The sequence below is a fragment of the Pseudochaenichthys georgianus genome, chromosome 19 (assembly GCF_902827115.2).
Source record: "Pseudochaenichthys georgianus chromosome 19, fPseGeo1.2, whole genome shotgun sequence".
Taxonomy (NCBI): domain Eukaryota; kingdom Metazoa; phylum Chordata; class Actinopteri; order Perciformes; family Channichthyidae; genus Pseudochaenichthys; species Pseudochaenichthys georgianus.
This window is the reverse complement of record NC_047521.1, coordinates 11,896,499-11,917,662: the sequence shown is the minus strand read 5'-3', so window position 1 is coordinate 11,917,662 and position 21,164 is coordinate 11,896,499.

Below are 21,164 nucleotides of genomic sequence, written 5' to 3'. Positions count from 1 at the left end.
ACATTAAGGTTTAAGAATGTTGCAGCGGACTTCTTTCTTAGTTGTAGTCAGAGGGAAAATTCTGACATATGAAACTAAACGGTCAAACCCATTGAAACCACTTGTGCCTCAATATCTTGTCATGAAGTGCCCTAAAAGATGTCCCTAAGTTATGCTTTATCTGTCAAAAATCATCCCTCTTGCTGTTTTAGAAATGTCAGTCAGTCAGTCTGTCAGTCTCTCTCTGTCAGTCAGTCAGTCAGTCTGTCTGTCTCTCTCAGTCAGTCAGTCAGTCAGTCAGTCAGTCAGTCAGTCAGTCAGTCTCTCTCTGTCAGTCAGTCAGTCTGTCTGTCAGTCAGTCAGTCTGTCAGTCTCTCTCAGTCAGTCAGTCAGTCAGTCAGTCAGTCTGTCAGTCTCTCAGTCAGTCAGTCAGTCAGTGTCAGTCAGTCAGTCTCTCTGTCAGTCTCTGTCAGTCTGTCAGTCTCTCTCAGTCAGTCTGTCAGTCTCTCAGTCTCTCTGTCAGTCTCTGTCAGTCTGTCAGTCAGTCAGTCAGTCTCTCTGTCAGTCTCTGTCAGTCAGTCAGTCAGTCAGTCAGTCAGTCTCTCTGTCAGTCTCTGTCAGTCAGTCAGTCAGTCAGTCTGTCAGTCAGTCTCTCTCTGTCAGTCTCTGTCAGTCAGTCAGTCAGTCAGTCAGTCTCTCAGTCAGTCAGTCAGTCAGTCAGTCAGTCAGTCAGTCAGTCTGTCAGTCTCTCTCAGTCAGTCTGTCAGTCTCTCAGTCTCTCTGTCAGTCTCAGTCAGTCAGTCTGTCAGTCTCTCAGTCTCTCTGTCAGTCTCAGTCAGTCAGTCAGTCAGTCAGTCAGTCAGTCAGTCAGTCAGTCTCTCTGTCAGTCTGTCAGTCAGTCAGTCTGTCAGTCTCTGTCAGTCTGTCAGTCAGTCAGTCAGTCTCTCAGTCAGTCTGTCAGTCAGTGTCAGTCTGTCAGTCAGTGTCAGTCAGTCAGTCAGTCTGTCAGTCAGTCTGTCAGTCAGTCAGTCTCTCTGTCAGTCTCTGTCAGTCTGTCAGTCTCTCTCAGTCAGTCAGTCAGTCAGTCAGTCAGTCAGTCAGTCAGTCAGTCAGTCAGTCAGTCAGTCAGTCAGTCAGTCAGTCAGTCAGTCAGTCAGTCAGTCAGTCAGTCAGTCAGTCAGTCAGTCAGTCTCTGTCAGTCAGTCAGTCAGTCAGTCAGTCAGTCAGTCAGTCAGTCAGTCAGTCTGTCAGTCTCTCTCTGTCAGTCTGTCAGTCAGTCTGTCAGTCAGTCTCTCTCAGTCAGTCTGTCAGTCTCTCAGTCTCAGTCAGTCAGTCAGTCAGTCAGTCAGTCAGTCAGTCAGTCAGTCAGTCTCTCTGTCAGTCTGTCAGTCAGTCAGTCAGTCAGTCAGTCAGTCAGTCTGTCTGTCAGTCTCTGTCAGTCTCTCTGTCAGTCAGTCAGTCAGTCAGTCAGTCAGTCAGTCAGTCAGTCTCTGTCAGTCAGTCTCTGTCAGTCAGTCAGTCAGTCAGTCTCTCTGTCAGTATGTCAGTCTCTCTGTCTGTCAGTCTGTCAGTCAGTCAGTCAGTCTCTCTCTGTCAGTCTGTCTCTGTCTCTGTCAGTCAGTCTCTGTCTCTGTCAGTCAGTCAGTCAGTCAGTCAGTCTCTGTCAGTCAGTCAGTCTCTCTCAGTCAGTCAGTCAGTCAGTCAGTCAGTCACTGTCAGTCTCTCTCAGTCAGTCACTGTCAGTCTCTCTCAGTCAGTCAGTCACTGTCAGTCTCTCTCAGTCAGTCTCTGTCAGTCTCTCTCTCTCATTATTCAGCTATGGGGTATACATGTTGTTTATACCTTTTCTTTTAAATATTAAGCTTTTAGCCAAAAGCAGCTACCATTCAGCTAATAACATATTCAGCTTTTTCTGCATTTTCAGCTAAATTCAGCCATAAATGTTCACAGTTTACAGCATTCGCATGCATTTTCTGCAGGAAATGCATTTTCTAGTTTGGTCCAGTAAGCCCATGGGTGCCTGAGGCCTGGCCAGACGTCTACCTCTCATCACTTGCAGCTTGGGACAGGACATGTTTGCCTGTGGCCAGGAAGTGATCAGTGTCAGCGCCCGGCTCCACTCGCTGCTCATCAGGCCGTGCAGCTGCCTGCCAGGAAACGCCTGACCAAACGGCTGCATGTGCTTCGCTTTACCACGCCAGCTCTGATGTTCCTCCCTCTGTTTGTTCTCATGGTTACTTTTGAGGACCAACCCACAGCCAAGAGGGATCAAGGGAGTTGGAAAAACCAAACAATTCTTTCAAAGAAAAGCTGTAAATATCTGATTCCTGTAGTGTGTGAGAGTGTCAATGAGGGCAAGAAATTACTGTCCGTTTGCTGTGTTTATAATCTTTTTATATGAAGAGAATACTGAGCAGGTTCAAGACAGTGAATAAATAAATAAAAACATTCCACTGCGCTGTAGACTGACCTGGACAGGGTAACAGGGCAGATGGAATGAGCTGGACGTTGCCGTTGGCTAAAGTTGGATTCAATTAAAACTCCGGTCCGGTGTGGAAGCCACCTGCTCTGATTTATGTGTGCGTGTGTGTGCGTGTGCGTGCGTGCGTGCGTGCGTGTGTGTCGATCCGTTCCTTCCTGACTGTAATTTGTTACAGATGTTGCATTTGTTTTTTGTCTCATAGCTGGAACTACACTTCTGTGTCAGCGCAGGTGACTGTGCACGGTTTAATTTGTTGTGAGTGTTTTCTTCTCCCACACGAACAGGAACTGCACGCTGAAATAATTTTTCAAATATCTGTTCAACGTCTGCTCCATTCAGATTGGGTAATGGGCACCGGGCACCATACAAAGGTTTGTAGCAATCTTAAATTAATTAAATGTTATCATTTAGGTTTACTTGATTTGCATTGTGTTACTCAGTTTTACATTCAAATGCCCTGAATTACAAAATCAAAAAGGAGCAGTCTGGTTTGAATCGATTTTGAAACCGATGTTATGGAACCAAATCTGTTTCAAAATCGATTCAAACCAGACTGCTCCTTTTTTGTTTAATCTGGTTTTAAATTATCTCACTACATATACACTTATTTGAATAAGAAACAAAGCCCTATATATTGCAGATCTAATTGTATGTAAATGAAAACATGTATAATAAATGCTATGTGTACATATATCAATATAATATGTATGCAATGTTAGCTGTCATGGGTAGCTTTAAATATTTGATAACCAACTTTTTCTCCTTAGGTGTGAGACAATGATCTGTACTGCCATTTTGTATTTGTAGATGGATTTCGTATGCAGCACAGAGGACATGTAAGCCATAATAAGGCTTTATCTAACAGGAACTAGGAACACATTCATGGGAAATGCTTTAACTGGCCCTTAAATCAGGCGGATTAGGAGCCATATGTGAGGTTCTCTAATCTCATTTGGGAGAGCCCTGGGCTCACTCTGCTGGTATGTTATATGTTATCTGCATTAAATGCTTGATGCCAGTGATACAGGTCTAAGCTTGGGATGGAGGAACCACGGAGAGCGTCAGCAAAGGGTCAAAGCAGTTGAGATGATACGGATGGATGCTCCTTCCCTCTCAATGTCTCATCTCCCACCTTCCCTCTGAGGCTTACATCACCTGTCCCCAGTGTCACACGCCACCGAGAGAAGCATTTCAATATTCATAGTATACACATATTAATAGACCATGTATTTTATTCCTAAATTAATCTCATCTTGAAGGGTTCTCTCATGCAGAAGTAACACTATGCTCTATATGAATATTTCAGTAAGCTTCACTTTCTCTGCAAGTTCGGAAGTTGAAAACTTTGCGTGGAAGTTTACAGAGAGGCTAACAGGTCTGAATGCAGATACGCTGAGATCCATTCAAAGTTACTGGCACATACATGCATATCAGATGTGAACGTATTGCTTGCTCTTGCTGTTTATTCCCACATAGTTTAGCCCTCTCTTTAGAACACTGCTTCTGATGACTTTAAAGTTTAATTTTATACTGAACTCAGACTGAACTTTATCAAATGTTATGCAGTAATGCTGACTATAAGAATATATGTTCCAGAAGCACCTAGACCAATTACACTTGGATGCATACATCCATTTCAGCCCATGACTATGCTACACTTCCATCATCCATTTTGCAGCTGTTTTTGACTGATCTATGGATTGTGGGAACGACATAATGATAAATAATGCATATTATAAAATACTGGGCTAAAACCCTATTTTATGTAATCATCTTCTTTTTCTAACAAGTGTACAACTGTTCGCAACACAGTGACGATATTCTGAGGCAATTTGAGAGCCAGTGAGGCCATGAGATCAGATTAGACTCCAGGTCTGTCTATCAGCACACTTATAAATCCTCTTCAAGGTGAACCACCAACTCTATTAGCTACAACTTGTGAAATGGGGTGGAAAATCAGAACCACGTTTAAAAAACTATTGTGGCAGGTTTGTTTTGCTATTATTGGTCTGGAATAATTAACTGAATGCAGTCGAGGAGGACCAGAAGAACCCAAAGTCTGTTACAGCAAACTCGTTTGTATATGGAAAACATTCACAGTATCGCCATTCCCTTTGCCATAAAGTAACTCTTTGTGTAACTCTCACTCAGACAGCCTGCTGTTAAAGTGCCACATAAAAGTCGCCTTCGCACTAGATGGCAGGCTTGATTCTAGCTGCTGACAATATAGAAAGACTTTAAAGTGACATCGTCTGCAGACAAGCCACATTTTGGAAATGTTTCCCATTTCAACCTTCATCTTGCTGAAATATACGAGATTAGATTTCAGTATAGTTCACATGAAACTGTGATGATGCCTGTAAGGGGAAATCAGAAACGAATTGGACAGATACAAATAGCGAGGGTGCAGCCACTGAAGATGAAACAACTGATAACTGCAACAAGAGAACTGAAAAATATTCCAGTCATCTGCACATGGTCAGGTCTTTGCAAATGGATATAATGTTGGTAAACAAACTCCTAAAGTCTGCAAAGAAAAGAAGATGCAGCATATACTTTTGCATGATCATACTTTTGCATATTTTCGCATGATCAAATCAATCACATCATGTATGATATTCAACAGATCACATGTGTGTATTTACTAAACCTTGCGTATCATACTCTATTTACAATGATAAGATTATACTGCTGAGAAGTTTAGGAATCAAAACTAGCCAAAGAAGAACGGCCCCGGTAAACAAAGCTCAAACCACAACAAGGTGCAGAAAATCACCGCCGGCTGTGTCTGCAACAACCACCGGTGTCATGTTGGAATGAATCAATACGAGCCACAGGTGTGAAGACCCAAAGCTAATAAGAGGCATTGTTCTCGTGCACGACTCTCACATCAGATTCTCTCATTTTAATCCATGCCATTTTCAGCTGCAGCTCCGTGGATGCTGCATCTCAGTCGTGTCTACAGGCGTAATCCTGACCCAGGGTTTAAGTTTGAGGCCTATTTTTTGGACAGAACATGCAAAGACACAAGCTTGATGCCCAATGAAAAGGCAATAATGAATATATATTTAGTTTCTGCAACCTAAACAATGCAGTGTTCTCTGCTCTCTGGAGTTAGCTTGTTGGCGTTCCACAGACTCAAATGTTCCACAAAAGCAGCTGGGAAGCATGGAGAGGGAACTTCTTGGGGTGTTCAGGAGAATTTTGCATTTTATTTTTTTTTAAATATGGAAAAAATGTCACTTACATACTGTATAATATTTATTAGACAACAATACAACAGACACTTGTCTCATCATAGCCACCGTTTCTTTCTCACACTCAACCTCATAATCACTATAAGTGTACTTCGCACTGCCCTATTGAACAGTAATCATACACATTGATAGAATTTTTTTTATCAAGTATACTACTCAACCGAGGTGGGAAGTAGCAAAGTAGAAATACATTGTTACTGTACTTAAGTAGATTTTTCAGGTATCTGTACTTTAGTTATGTATTTTTCTGACGACTTTTTACTTTGACTCCCTATATTTTAAAACAAACATCTGCACTTTCTACTTCTTACATTTTCAAAACAGGCTCGTTATTTTACATCACTGCGGGCTCCTTTTCACTTATATTAATATGATATTATTATGGTTCAGTTAGCTTTGCACAAAAACAAGCCAGTTTAAAAGTTACGTTTTAGTGCGAGTACATTTCAGAGACTGTACTTTTACTTAAGTAAAAAGATGAATCAGTACTTCTACCAAAGTATTTTTTTACACAAGTATCTGTACTGTGTGTACTTTTGTCACCTCTGCTACTGAACAGTGTTTTCTGACAAGCTATGCGTCCACATCTCGAAAGGAACAATTCCTAAACTCCAGCTGATCATTTGCAGTTAGGAGTAAATAAAAAGGTATTAAAAAGTCAATAAAGTATTGGTTTAAAAAATGCTCAATCCTCAGAACATCAGTGGCCCTTGAGCATAACTAATACGCTGATAGGTCCATTGGTATAGGAGAGTAGCTGTAGACCGACACATACACAAACCTGAACGACTGAACAATAGGGCCTTAAGGAAAAGTATTTTATAAGGGGATAATAGAAAGCGGTGTCTGGATAACATACTATAAAGGAACTTTGCTTCAATTGCACAGAGCAGGAAACACGGATTTAAAAAATACAAAAGAACAAAGGTGGTACAGTGAAGGATGGAAAGATTGGACTGAAGCCAAAGCGTCTGGGCTGCAGAGAGCGAGGGCTTGGGGGCCTCGTCAGGTGTTTTATCCATTATGAGTGCTGGAAGACTGGAAAGGTGAAAAGGCAGGAATTATAGCATGACTTGCGAATCAGTTGGAAGTCCCATCAGGACTGACAGACCGAGTGTGGGAGATAATTCAGTGGAGTTGTGTTTTGGTTTCCACATTGAGTTGCTGAACACAGCCAATAGTCCCAGCATGTGCCGTTATTACTCAATATTATAGTTTTCACTAAAAATACGTCTCACCGTGCAGCGGGTAATATGAGATAATGGTGAAGAAGAATGTTTTCTAAAGGCTACTCTTCGATTCCAAGAGAGATGTTTACTCTCCCTCGATGTTCCAAGATATAAAAAGACAGTTCTCCAAGCGAGGAAAGGGATACAAATAAAAACATTTCCCTCTACAGCGGCTATCAAATGCATTTCTGAGCTCAAACGTTGTGTCCTGTTATTGGCCGCCTAATTATTGGATTTGGAAAGTAAGTTAACCCAGACTTTGCGTTTTACATTCTTTAAGAGATTTTTAGAATGTGTCGAATAGTTAAAGGTGTAAAGTGACAGGCATGTTATGACCAATAGGAAAATGGCATGATAAAAAAGGAATTTGCCTTTGCTTCTCGGTTTCATTTTGGTTCAACAAACCAGTGGCCATGATCAGCTCCATCACTAAATCCGTTCCCACAACCCCCCACACGACTGTCCATTATTCTGCATGCCAATAAAGAGTGGGTCACTGCTGGCCACTGTCCATTCAGGACACTCTGACCCCGTCCACCCCCTCCTATAGGACAACGGAGGCCGACCGCAGTCTATTGTGGACCCATTGTAACGGTCTCTAGAGAGGGACCAGATTTGTGTGGCCACCCCTCGGTGATTGATGCCGGCCTGACCCCAGCCGTGGCCTGTCCCAAAGACTCTGGTGGACATGCAGCTGCAATTAGCCTGAATGTGTCGCCTTAAGTGCCCTCGTCCACCATGCAGATTCAATGAGGTGCTCGACTTTCTTTTTATCCAAGAGAACTGTCTCCAGGACTTTCTTGGCATAACATGTCCTCTCAATATACCGACTGCTTATCCCCGCGCAGCCCCCACCTGAGAAAGTCCTAGAGGAAGAGCTGCTATCACTTCCGTCTCCTGTCCTGGAGAGAGCTGTCACCACTCCTGCTCTCAGCCACTAATGCCTCCTCTCTCGGTGTTTAAAGGGGTGATAACACCTCTCCCGGTGCCTGTCGACGGGGCAGCTCCGCAGGGTGCCGCGCGGCTCCCTGTGCGAGCTCCATACATGGCTGTGAAGTGACGGAGAAGCCCTGGGACTGTCAACCGGCTTGTAGTTTACTTCTCCCTCATTTCTCTCCTCATCCCCAGCTCTCTCACTCCATCTCTCTCTCGCACCCTGTCACCTTCATCTGGGGACACGTCAAAAAATAAACACCAGCTCTTCCTCCTGGCCCCGCTCCGTTTCTCGGCGAGGGGAAAGAAAGTATCACCGAGTCGCCGGGGCTTAAAAAGGAGGAAAGAACATGTTTTTGTGTTTTAAAAAAGGACAGCATTAAACTGTTCTAGATAAAAGTGAAACTGCTGAGAAAGAGATACATCTCATGCCTTGAGCAATATTACAAGATCGGACCAATTAGCTCCGACTAAACCTTAATCAAAAGGTGTAATTATAAGGTGTCAAAGGATGTTTAAAACCACTAGAGGCGCTAGAGAGCAATGTGTTGATGTGCTGATCCCCGTGTTGTTATATCACTTGCATGCCACTACCAAGGGTGATGGCATCCACCACAGTACACCACTGTGTTGATGCGACACACACTGTGCAGGGTGGTGATGTGTAATGACAGGCAGCTGTGCCATATAAGAGGTAGCAGTTGAAAAGAGAAGACGCCTGCAAGCTGATGTAAACAATGCAGGATTCAAAACATTCATAACAAATGCTTAACGCAATGTTTTTGGGATGTTCAAAATGAATCCAACATGTGTTCAATGCCTGGAGGAAAAGCACGGTGGTGAAAGTAAACAGAGCTGTTTGTTTACAGTCTAAACTCCTGAAGGGTACCCTTAAGTTTGCAAATTTAAATATTGTTATGAAAGTGGTTTCAACAAAAGCTTGGGCTGGCTTTATCTGTGATCAGATGGGTGTTGTTACTTCTCCCCGAGGATGGAGCTAGTCTCCTCATGTGGGGTTATCACGTCCAAATCCATCAAGGCTTAAGAAGGCCCTCCGCTTTGACATAATAGATTGAACCTCTGATGCATGGAGCGGGGACTGTGTGCTCTCGCTTGACCTTCTATTGGCTAAAGGTGCGAGCAGTGCCACCCAGGCAGCTCTCTGAGGAGCAGGATCATCAGCGTCATGATCACACACGGGAAGACGAGCTGAGACCAAATATTTAAGAGCCAAAGAGCAGGATGGGTATTAATGACCATCTGTATTTGTTATGACCTTTGAGAAGTGAAATCGTAGCCATGACGAATTGTACTCCTAAAGTTTCTATCTCTGTGTACAGTATCTTATCAGAACTCAGGATGACAAATGGAGATGCACTCCTTAAGGGAAGAATATGGTGATTGTTTGGAAACATTTGATGTAGAAAGGTTTTTCATTATCAATTCATGAGAATCTGAACAATTGCGAAACATGTATTTCCCAGCTTCCCAAAGTCCAAGATAATTTCTTAAAAGGTTTTGTCTTTTAGTATAAAACAGATGTATTCAGGTTGATGTGAAATTAAACTGAAAAAGCAAGAAATCTTTGAGAAGCCGACAATAAAATCTTTGTCTTCTCCTTTGCAACCTTTTATCTACACCAAACTCACATAACAGATATTAGAAGGTAACCTCATTTTAAATATGCGTTTATAAGTAAAGAAAGCCTTCTGATGTATAGCCTACAACAACATATTCAGTTAGAGAATCCATTCAGGAATGTACGTCTCATTAGAGATCAGTGCTTTTGTTTCCACAGCTCTCTGGCTTTGCGTTGTGTTGTGTCTTCTATGCAAATGCATTGTATATTGATTAGATATTTATCTCTCAAGCTGTTGGGGATCCTGCCTGAGGTTTGAAAGGGCATGAGGAAGAGGGGCCCCATGAGGCAGGAGAGAGGGCCCCCATCCCTCAGGTCACAGATTGCATCTCTGTTATCTGAACATGCAACTAAACACACACGCACACACACACACACACACACACACGCCTGTTGCTCACCAATGTACTGGTTAACACCAACTATATCCCAGTTTATAAGTCCCATGTCTCATTCACATGTACACTACATATGATTGTATCTTTTGCACTTTGTCAATATATATAAAAGGGCAGTTAACTCCGCGAACACATGCAGGGAGAAAGGGAACGAGTCCTAAGAAGAGACAACAGGGGCCTTGGATGTTATGGAGATGCAAATCAACCAACAGACAAAAGTATGCAAAAGAAAAAGTGTGTATGCAAATAAATATGCACGTGTGCAACCTCACACACACACACACAGTGGGGCATCATGTGACCTTTCATGCCAAGCCACAAGGGACCCGGCCCTGTGGTCTTGTGTCACGACCTGAGCATCTTATGGGGATTCCTTCGCTGAATACAATCAATCAACTCCCCCACAAATCCAATCTCATATCTGCCCTGAAACGAAGCTCGAGGATAACAAAAGCACCACCGAGTGGGAGAGGCATCCGAAGAGGGGCACATGCATCTAAGAGGGTCCCAACTCAGTGTGACATCCTTTCTAATGATCGGCATGGCAGATGGCACGAGACGCACACACATGTGCCCCGCGCATCTCAGGCATGTGTCCCCGTCACCCGCTGCACCGGGGCCCTGTTGGCTGGCTTCTGAGTGTATCTGCAGGATTACAGCCCGTTAGGACGCACACCAGGAGAGCACTTCCCCCTCCGGATTATATCCTACTATCTAGACTCAACTTCTCCAGGCAGGAATGACAATTGGCAACGGTTACACTTCAGCCTGTGGGAAATCATAAATCAGATTTAAAAAAAAGTTGCAACACTTTAATTCATGGAGAAAAAATATAATATAAAAACATGTTTTCTTCATCATTTACAAACATGCATGATGTTTTCTGGCTCCGAAGGAAACCCATCATAAAACATAAGCGATATGTAACCTGGGGATATGTTCTGATATTTTGAAGACTAAATGTATTCATTATGAAAGTGATCGAGACACATATTGCTTATAAGAAATGTTTTGACCAACAAAAACCGAACCATTCCTAAAACTCTAGACGACATGTTGTATGTTCTTTGTTGTCAGACGACATGATCTCTTTGTAGGGTCATAAGTGTAAGGGGTAAAGGTCAATACTTGGACATGTTTAAACTGAGACCATGAGACACAATGTTTGTTCTTAGTGTTTACTCTAGCTCTCAAGAAACACACACACGTCATCACACACAAAACAGATGGCTGGCAGAGCAAAGGAATGATTTGTTCTGGAAACTTCTTTCATTTATTTTTATTTTCCAGTAAAAATCAATGCAACACATTCCGTTAGATCTAGGGAGCAAAAGGATAGTTTCCCTTGGAGTAAATGTTGGGAGACAGATTAGGTACAGTAGGGACATAGGATCCACCTCACCAGAAGCCAGACCCTCTGTCTGTCCCCTCCCTATGCCACCAAGGGAACAGCAGACGGTGCCTGGGGAGCACAGGGGTAGATCTAACTAAACCCCAACCCCCCTATACCACACACACACCCATACACACTCGTACACACACTGAGTGGCAGCTCCGTCTGGGTCAACAGTGCACCCTTTGACATTCCAGCAGTGAGAGAGATATGGGGGTGTCATCTCACCTGGTTTTGGCTGTGTGGCATACTGTAGCAGGGGACAGTAGGGGAGCAGTGCGGCTGTCCACAATATTTGTTTAGCTGTTCATGGTATCAGTGACGTCTTCATTTACCCTCCCGTTTGCAGCGCTTGCAGGTCAGTGAGGCACTGAGGCAGTTAAATACAACAACTTGTTTCCTGCTTCTCTCTGACATGGGGGTTTCTGTAACAGACGGTCTTTACAAAAATGCTCATAAAAAAGTGGATGCATTACAAAAAATTGATTGTTTAGAGAATAAAAGTCAAAATATAGCTAGAAAGCCAATCAAAATCAAATGTTCCATCGCAGAAAGTGAATACCAACTCCAATTTATTTTTTAATACCATAGAAAATTCACATTTAAGTAGCTGCAAACAACATTTCTGTATAACTCTTTGTGGCAGCCGTTGTCCTATTGTGTAGAATTTCTGAGAAAGGAAACAAAATGATAAAACAACATCAAAATAATCTCAAGGTCTAACCGTCGCGTGAAAAAATTGTTAAAAATCCAGATTTGAAGTCACATTTAGTTTTTCAAACCATTGAAAACCACTCTTGATAAGTGGAAAGCTTTTTATTGGGCAGCTGACGGAAGCAGCCTTCACAAGACGGAAAATAGATTGAAGGATTTTCATTTGTTCTAATATCCATGTTATTGGATAGATACAAACAAATATATATTTTTACATTTGTATGCACAGCTACCCTGTTCCCTCAGAGCATTGGATGTACATCTGCAGTCATTAATGCTGCATGTTCCCTGGCACTGCCCCGATTTGCTGCCTAATATACATTTTGAATCCTCAAGGTACACAATAAATATGTAGTATCTATACTATTAAAAAAACATCCATGCTTCCCAGAATCACATACATGTTGTATCACTGGAGAGACTTTGCATTCTGACATACAGACACTTAACATCGTCACAGTACTTCTACACTATTAACTTCACATTTACTCTGAGCTAGAGTGCAGATAACTGGATGGTTGTCATGGCACCGCACCAGGATGTTCTCTACAGCACAGGGTTTTTGTATAAGACGACAGTCCCCTCCCCCCAATGTATAGGCACGAGCACTCCCGAGTTTCTCCTCCTGTCACAGTGAGCTTATAGTGTGAGAGCTGAGCGCATACAGGCCCTGACATCTTCCAGAAGCCAGTTTAAACCCAACACTACGCCGCCACCAAGGTGCAATCCAGCTTTAAAGCCACCCGTGCTGACTTCATTTGCCTTTGCATGTATTGATCTATTTATTTATTTACTTCAAGCTCGATTCCTCCTCTCACCTTCTCCGTTTCCTCTCCTCTCATCTGCTCCTGGTCCACGCACCCAGGGATCTCTCTCTCGAAGTTTAATAATTCATGAATGTTCGGGCTGCTGCCGTAATCCTGACTGACACTAAAAGTCTGTCTTGATTTAGCGTCATGAAATTTTCATCCGTAAATGTACAGTGGAGCTCGGTCTTCCGCCTCACTCTTCCTCTCTTTCAAGGCGCACTCTTGCTTTTACTGAGGACCTCTCTCCCAGCATGGCGAGCCTCATTCTCTCACTCACGTGCACACGTGTATGAGCATACACATACAGAGGCATGCACAGCGACAGGTAGCACACTGGCACACGCACGTATAAGAGAAAAAAAAGACGGCACACACTGACACTGCACTTTCTCCGTCTTGATGGGGATACTTACTGTGTGACATCTGGAGGCATTTGTGCATCTCCCCCCATGAGGGCAAAGTGACTTCTATTTCAGTGAGAACGTCCCTCAGGAAATCATCATCCTCACGGAGTGTCTGCGTCACGGTGTAACCAGTGAGCGACACAACCCTGGCATGCTTGACTTGTGAATTAGCAGTTCTGTTCTTGCCTCACTTCACTGTCAAACTCAGTTTGTAGAATACACCGAATGTTTTACAAATCACAACAACAACAACAACAACCACAATAGCATCAAATTGGTTGATGTATTTCCTGCTTGCAGAAATGACTATCTTCGTACATCAACAGAATGTGGATATTGGACCATTCTGCAAAACCTTATAAGTTGTGTATTTAATTTGGGTTTGTTTTGTTTATTTGCTTGTTTACATTAGATGTGTTGAAGCATTACACTAAAGCTATGGTTTATTTCAATGTGGGTTTTATTTTATATTACAGATCTGCCGAGATCTCCGAATGCTACGATGCCATTACCAAACAAGAGCCCAGGAAATACCCAGGTTAGTCAAACGTGAGAGAAACTTTAAATTGACTTGGTGACGTGCGATGCTCAAAGTATGTGCAACAACGTGTTTCTGACGCACTTGAGTCAAACTCTTTGCTGTTTAATGTTTCACTTTATGAATAATTAGATTACAGTCTGAAACTTGTATCAAAGCCTATCAAAGAAACTGAACAACACCAATGGCATTTTAGCTTGACATTATAGAAATGTGAAATGCAACCTTTGCAATAAGCTGATGCGATGGTACTGTGCCGTTGGCAAGGAATCTGGGTGTGACGTATAACAACCGGTCCTTCACTGCAAACATCGCTGCCATATCCCGCAGCTGCAGATACACGCTTCACAACATCGGGGGGATACGTCCCCAGCTGACTCAGAAAGCCACGCAGGTTCTGGTCCAGGCTCTCGTCATCTCACGCCTAGACTACTGCAACTCCCTCCTGGCTGGTCTACCTGCATGTGCCATCCGACCTCTGCAGCTCATCCAGAATGCAGCGGCTCGTCTGGTCTTCAACCTTCCTAAATGTTCCCACACCACGCCGCTCCTCCGCTCCCTCCACTGGCTTCCGGTAACTGCTAGAATGCACTTCAAGACACTGGTACTTGCGTACCATGCTGCGAATGGATCTGGCCCTTCCTACATCCAGGACATGGTTAAACCGTACACCCCAGCGCGTGCACTTCGCTCTGCATCAGCCAAACGACTCGCTGCACCCTCGCTGCGAGGGGGACCCAAGTTCCCATCAGCAAAAACACGTGGGTTTGCTATCCTGGCTCCAAAATGGTGGAATGAGCTCCCCATTGACATCAGGACAGCAGATAGCTTACACACCTTCCGGCGCAGACTGAAAACTCATCTCTTTCGACTCCACTTCGAGCAATAGAACTATTAACAAAGCACTTATATACTAATAAAGGGCTGGCTGATCTAAAGCCAGTGGAGTAGCACTTGAAATGTTTTGGCTCTATGAAACCTGATGTACTTTATGATTCTGTTTTCTTCAAGTTTGTATTTTGTTGGTCGAACGCACTTATTGTAAGTGACTTTGGATAAAGGCGTCCGCTAAATGCAATGTAATGTAAGCAATTGGCATGTATCCAATTTTAGAGCCACACAGATAGTGCCTCAAAGCAGCCATTTGTACGAGGCACGAGACTCCAAAGTGGTGGTTAGAACGTACGACAGAGCTCATACACTGTACGCCCAGAGCCGTTTTTATATTTCACAGCAGAAACAACTCTTCCCTTTCTCCCCATTAAAAACGCACTTGATGGTTTGAGAGAGTAATCAGTTGATAAGACGCCCGGAGCTTAGCTCCTCGCAGTATCAGTTAATTCTCTCCAGAAGAAAGAAAGAACCGGAGCCCGGGAAGGAGTTGATAAACTTTCAATGCACATCGACAGGCATTCATAGCCAGTTAAGTGCCAACCATTGCTTCAGTATTAACAGCCTTCTTATCAGGGAGAGAGGAAGGCCCTTTAATTGGCTGCCGGGGTAATTTATCTCCGCAAAAACTTGCCAGTATCAAAACACGGACCAGCGGGGAAAGATGTTCAGATAACCCTCCGATGACAACAATGTTTCCAATTACCACCCACCTCTGCTTCCATCACTGCCATGTGTCCTCTCCATCTTCTGCCTCTGCTTCCATCACTGCCATGTGTCCTCTCCATCTTCTGCCTTCCACCCCTACTGTCACGCATGCTTCAAGAGGGAGAAGTCAACCTGAAGAGAGAGGTAACCGCAGTGTGGAAGAGCACCACTCACACTAATGGACAGAATATGATAGCAAGGAGGGAACAGGGTATGCAGACTCTCTCCTCCAGACTCTCACCCCCAATGTTATATTCCTCTTCTTTGCACTTTATTTAATGTCCTGCTTCTTTGCTCTCGGCTTAAACCCTTTTCATACCATCGCCCGGGAAAGGGCAAAAATCAGGAGGCACCTCTACCACGTCTTTTGTCCACTTGCACCCTTGTAAACTCTATCAACTCTCCCATCAGCTGTGAAATATGCATGGTAGCATGACTGTTTCTTTATTTAGCTAGGGACACATTTAACGCAGGTTACAATACCTCCCTCTGACACCTATAAAAATAAAAGATCACCCCATCTCTCCTTCACCTCTGTACTCCTTCTGGAGGACAGTCACGTGGCAGCGGTCATATCAGCACTCTGGCCGTCCTTTTATTGGTGCTTATTAAAATGAACGTGGAGCCTCACTCAGCTGCATTGAGGTCAGTACAGTATGCTCTTCTTGCTGGCCTAGCATTGGTTTGCTTCTGGACTATCACTACTTTTTTACTTATACTATTGTATATCCTTTTTCCGTTCTTCATCCACATGATGTCTGAATGTTATGCAATTTCTGTGATCTGAAAACAGTGCATTCATAATTTAAACATAGTGCTATAAATGGGACTAGCGCTGCATAACCATGTGACGGATTTTCCATTGGGAAAAGTGAATGCTTCTCTTTGCTGGTGTATTACCATGAGTTACCACAGCGCTGGGAAGGACACATACTTTTCCAACAAACAGGCATACATTTTCTTCTCATTGTAAATCCATTAAGAATTATTGTTTTCATTAGACGAAATAAAAGTCCTTGTTGGGGCAATAACAGTGACTGCCTGAACAAGCACATTAGTGTCTGACAGCTGACGGGAGCGTGCATCAACAGAGATGAACTGCTTTATTCTATCTTTTTCTTTGCGTTGCCAAATCCCCTTAAAAAAGAACAAAATGCACTTTGGCTAACCTTCCCGTCCTTGTGAGATCTCCAGCAAAATACTTCCAGTTTAACTTGAACTCAGTGTGTGCCACCACTCACTGGCTCCCTTGGCTATGCTACATTCCCTTTGTCTGCTGCATTCCCTCAGATGTCACACTCACATACGCACAATGACGTGATTCAATTCTCTGTGATGCAGATAGAATCAGATAGCAGCATGATAATCAAATGCATAAGCCCATTTCATTTTTTGTGTGTGTCTTTGAACAAGTGTGTAGAAGCCATTGCTCTGAAGACAGAAAAATGAACGTTTGAACCAGGCTTCAAAACAGGAGAGGACACATTTAGTCTGGTGAACTATCTATGACTCTTCTCTTGATCAGAGTGGCAACTAATGATCCAGAAGAAGAAGATGCATCTTTTATCTGTACATTTCACATATATGGCCCACTGGCGTCTGCTCAGAAACACCGCCTCCAGTGCCTATGCAATTATAATGGTGAGGGGAGCAGAGGAAATATGGAAGGGTAGGGAAAAAAAGGAAATCAAATCTACCATGTAATGAATTGATCGCATGTTCTATATGACTTGTTGATGGCGGGTTACATGCGTGTCTGCTGGAGCGGGGTACAAATGCATTAGTATTCAACACAACGTTAAATACAGGTATGACTTGGTATGGGTGGGAGAATGCTCAATGACATGAACTAATGTGTTCATTTCATTCCCCTGTTCATGGTGCATGTATGGCACGCAGCCACATATTAGTGTGTGTGACTAGTGTGTGTGGTATGTGGAAACAATGACAAACACACACACTCGGGGTGTCTGGACCCCATTTGAGGGAGATGACGCTCAGTGGGCAATCTGAGCAGACAGATGTCAGCGCCTTATTAAAAGAAGATGCCCGTCGGTCCCGGAGGCTGGGAGAAGGCTATGAATAAATTGATTACACTAATGTACTGACCTTAAAGCTGTAAGTGACGTTCAAACGCGGCAGTGATGCAGGCTATTGATGTGATGGTCATTAAGGAGCGGGAATATGTATGCAGGAAACATTTTCTCAGCTTGGGATACATCTCCATTCTTCTCTCATGGACCATCGCACCACATGTGCATCTGACTGTTGGCTGCGTCCACGCGCCTCCAGAGAAAACCCCAAATGGCGCCTGTTTCCATGTTGGGACATGGAAGGCATGGTGGCTGAGGACTTTCAACCACCTCCATCAACAGAAAACCACCTCAAACAGCCCCTCAGCCATGCAGGAACGTTGGGCGGTGGGTCGGGCGGCTCTCATCAGGGCCTGATTAGGGCTGCCTGCGAGTGGGCCGTCGGTCATGGACCAGCAGGAGGAAGTGGCAGGGCAATGGTTTCCAGACTGAAGAGTGGTGGCCGTCGACTGAGCAGCACTGGAAGACTTACCATTGAAGTCTGATTGTGACATCACCTAAACAAAGAAGAAATGTGGCTCTGTTCCCCCTGAGGCAGAGGCAGTGGTTTAGGGGGATGCCAGCACGGCCGCATGTGGAAACGCTGCTGTGCACACGTGCCCACACAAACACTCACATGCCGACATTTTCCGCTTTTCTTCGATGCACAGGAGCACGCAGCGTGCAACTACAGCCAGCTTTGTCAAAGTAGAGAAACATCTAACAGAAGAAAAATAATCATCAACCCAAGTCTAGCATAAAAGATTCTCAGACATTTTTCTGTCTGACTTCTTAAATCTCCTTTCAAATGATTTCCATTCCTCTGACATTAGATAACCTCATACTTCCTGATGACAGAATGATAACCATGAGAGAGAGAGAGAGAGAGAGAGAGAGAGAGAGAGAGAGAGAGAGAGAGAGAGAGAGAGAGAGAGAGAGAGAGAGAGAGAGAGAGAGAGATGAGAGAGAGAGAGAGAGAGAGAGAGAGAGAGAGAGAGAGAGAGAGAGAGATGAGGAGAGAGAGAGAGAGAGAGAGAGAGACACACACACACACACACACACACACACACACCACACACAAACACACACACACACACCACCACACACACACACACACACACACACACACACACACACACACACACACACACACACACACACACACACACACACACACACACACACACACACACACACACACACACACACACACACACACACACACACACACACCCACACACACACACACCACACACACACACACACACACACACACACACACACACACACCACACACACACACACACACACACACACCTGTGCTAGGACCCCTGCTGACAAACTGTGAGATATTGCCTCATCCGTTACAGAATCCTCTAACCGTTATAAAGAACCACTTTTCCGGCGCCAACACCCAAGCTGTGTCATACAGCGACCTAATGTTAATAATCACACATTAGACGGGACGATGATACTCAGTCATAGCCGTTCTGGGCCAGGCCATTCTGCAAATGAAGGGTATTTCATCCCTACTTGTCTCCCTCCTAAGATAGGAAATTGAAGCCATCCGTCTGTGGAGATGGGGGGGGGGGGGGCTTCCAGCAGGGACAGACCAATTGTCCCTGATGATAACGCAGGCTGCCGGATCCTCGCCCCATGTGCATTATTGATGGCCGTCAGTCGACGTGTGTCTGACCACATTTAAGTGTCTCAGCAGGGGGGTGGTACAGTAATCAACACACACACAGCACTGTAGTCTAATGTCGTCCATCCTCAAGTGTGCATCGGCACATTGAACCTGGCACGCACAAGTGATGTGTTCATGCACACAAACACACACAAAGATGCAGGGGCAGCTGTACATCGGGACCCGTTTACCGACACATTCAGTGTTTTGATTTTTAGTCATGGAAAACTCTCCGTGCATGTTCCTATTTACATTGTTCCACAAATACCCTTAAGCAATGTTTTGTGCTCAAGGTCAATCCTAAAATGATATGTAGCTGAATTCATAGATCAATGTTCATATATTTCGTCGTTTCGTGTCTAAAATATTATCTCTTTGTATTTTAAGTCAAATAATAAATAAAGTTTCAAGCCAATTTTGGAAATAAGTGGTTATCGGCTCCCTACCTTTATTCAAATATATTACGGTTAGAGAATCTGTCAACAATACATAATGAATAAGACTCTAAATGTGCACAGTATACCGACTGGTCCCAGCCTAACCAATTCCTTGAGAAACATTAGATCGAGCTGGTTTGGGCTTTCGATCGCAGCCAGTAGGCCAGCTCAGTATAGCACAGATAGCTATATATTATAAATACACCCAGAAACAAATGCATGTTGATGTGAGCCATGTGTCACAGCCACACTGTATAAATACACAGAGAGCTGCACCATCTGCTGTGAATAAAGCAAATACTGTATACTGTATACACCAACACAGTATAATAACGTTACTTATAGACATGGGTAGCAAACTTGAGTTGACACAAACAAGGTAGCGGGTATATGATGCTTTAAAGGTGAATAAATCACACAATCAGCAAAGCAGTTCCTTCTCCGTAGGAATAGTAAAATCCCTCGCACACAAATAGAAAACCAGAGGCTATAAACCACTGGCAGTGCTGATGTCTGGTACTGAGGCAGCTCTTGCAGGTGCATCAACACCAGTCCAAACATCTGCCTCACATACAGTCATTTGATGCATTCTCTTTAATCAGTGGAGCCCACCTGCCTTCTGCTCTGCCTTCACATTTCCTGATTTTACAAACCCCCTCCTGGCGGCCATGACACACACAGGTGTGTGAGACAGCTTGCTGCTGGTAACAGAGACACAGCAGGGGCTTCATATGACTAGAGGGGAGGGTAGCTCACACTCTTCCTCTCAGATATCCTGTCGTGAAACGGCTCAGACATCAAGCAAACATGAATGGGCATTACTAAATGAGAGGATGTGATGGACTCGAATAGTCACTGGTGTGACATCCTGAAAAGGTTGTCAATCTGTTCTCCTTGGATTCAAAATACACAAATCAATCGGTTCATTTTCAATAATCTCATTCATAATTCATCTGAATTTCTAGGAATTGGTGAAACCATGATCATGGTGTTTTCTGTGAGCAAGTATCCAATATCCTCGTCTTTCTATGTGCAAAGAAGGAAAGAGTGAGGACAAGCCAAAACCTGATCCTGGCTTAGATAAAGGCGACGGAGGTGAGGCGTATTGACTGATCTGAGGAAAGCAAACCTGATAGGGCAGCTATATCGGGACCCAAGAGAACACCACCTTTGTTTAACCGGTCATTACCCCGTGTAGAGCAGGCTTCTCTTCAGGTGTGTCGTCGGCTAATCTCCTTTCATACCTGCGGTGATAAGACAGACTCCCTCTTGATCCCGTGTTTCCTCCTGCTGTAACATCTCTGGGGCTGAGCCTGTCGCAGCATGTCAGACATCTGTCAGACAGAGGACACAGTGGAAAGGGGGGGCAGTCAGGGGAGTGTAGCATGATCCAATAAGGCCCCAGATGTAGGGCTATATTCGGCATGCAGCGTACCTTGAAACCACCTGACTTTAGTTAATAACTTTTACCGTTTCATTTCTGAAAATGCTAATTCCCTGCAGCGTTAGAAGTCTTTATGATCTGAATTTGGATTTAAGTTTAGAATCCAGCAAAAAACAAACCCATTGCTCTGAACCCTGACTGATTGACGCA